This window comes from Acyrthosiphon pisum, chromosome X (genome assembly GCF_005508785.2).
Source record: "Acyrthosiphon pisum isolate AL4f chromosome X, pea_aphid_22Mar2018_4r6ur, whole genome shotgun sequence".
NCBI lineage: Eukaryota > Metazoa > Arthropoda > Insecta > Hemiptera > Aphididae > Acyrthosiphon > Acyrthosiphon pisum.
In genome coordinates, this window is record NC_042493.1 from 124359956 (window position 1) to 124361527 (window position 1572).

Below are 1572 nucleotides of genomic sequence, written 5' to 3' on the forward strand. Positions count from 1 at the left end.
GATAAGAGCTGTCTTATTGTTAATATTGTAAGCTTGTAAGCTACGAAATGCTGTCAGCTTCTAGGTTTGTTATGTCCGTTTGCATTAAGTGCAATGTATACAGATTCAGCCAACCTAGCGGCTGACAGCAATTAGTGGCTTCCAATAGTAACAATAGGATGGCATATATTGTACGTCGTTATAAATTTAAAATAACTGCATACCTAATGTATTGTTAGACTACAAAAATACAAAATAAAGTCCAAATTCAGGTTAATGTGTTAAGACAGATACTAAATAATTGCATGATGGTCAGTCTCTAAAGAGTCCAAACATTGGTACTAAAATTTTCTTTATGAATCTACATTTAGTTTAAGTATATTATTTAATTTAATAGCTATGTATATTTATCAATTTTTGTTTATTTCAGGAAGTACAGTTCTTAGCCCTAGTACGAAACTCAATAAATGTATTGCAAAGGACATTAATGCCATGGAATACCTATAAATGTCAACATGTTCACACACATCTCAAATAAGGAGTAAGCAGTTAATATATTTTGTTAAAATTATTTATAATTTAATTTAATTTTACTTAACGAGTAAAAAAATTATAATTTCACATTAGATTTTAAATATCTATAAACAAACGGTTGTAAAGACATTTTACTTAACACAACAATTTATTTTTATATAAAGTTTTACTATTTTTTTTCTCAAATTACTTATATTAAGCATTTTATTAAACCATCTTTAATTGTTGAGAAGTTAAACTGTTGAAAAGCTATAACTTAAATGTTTTTATTTAAATCCAATGCTGTTAACTTATTTGTAGCAAAATCTATAATTTGATATACAAATAAATTATATCATTATTATAGGAACATGATAGGTACTGCCAAATATTAATGTAATAAGTGCATGGAATCTACATTTAATTTTAGTATATTATTTAATTTAATAGCTATGTATATTTATCAATTTTTGTTTATTTCAGGAATTACACTTCTTAGCCCTAATACTAAACTCAATAAATGTATTGCAACGGACATTAATTCCATGGAATACCTATAAATGCCAACATGTTCCCACACATCTCATATAAGAAGGAAGCAGTTAATATATTTTGTTAAGATTATTTATTGATATAAAGATGATCATGATAAATTATATATTTTTACATATTATAAATTAGTTAAAATATTTGTTTAAATATGGATGTATTATAAAATCCGCACTGTCATTCTGTTAATACTGTAATTTAATTTTTATCTTTGATAAACATACACTAGGTGATTATTTTATTATGAACTAATCGTTAGTGCATAAATAGTTTTAAAGTTGAGATGAGTGGTGAATCGGGCAAACATTTTGTGGGATAACCTCGTTCTACTCCAGTCTGCTTTTTTAAACTTAAAATACTTGTAACTCATTGCTCATAATCTTCTCGTTCTAAAATAAAATAAAAATTGGGAAATTTTGATATTATTTTTATATAATTGTATTGGAATATGAAAATAAAATTGTACGTTGTCATAGTTAAAAATTATTTTATTTTCATAAACATTTTATATTTTTTAAAATAATGAGTGTT

General features: G+C 24.8%; 1 long non-coding RNA gene across 1 annotated transcript; it reads left to right on the plus strand.

Annotated features, from left to right (window-relative positions):
- Positions 1-15: 15 nt before the first annotated feature.
- On the plus strand, positions 16-1251 carry LOC103310582. The gene is made up of 2 exons (XR_511134.3): positions 16-520; positions 976-1251. It is a non-coding gene; the product is annotated as an uncharacterized LOC103310582 (long non-coding RNA).
- Positions 1252-1572: the final 321 nt, after the last annotated feature.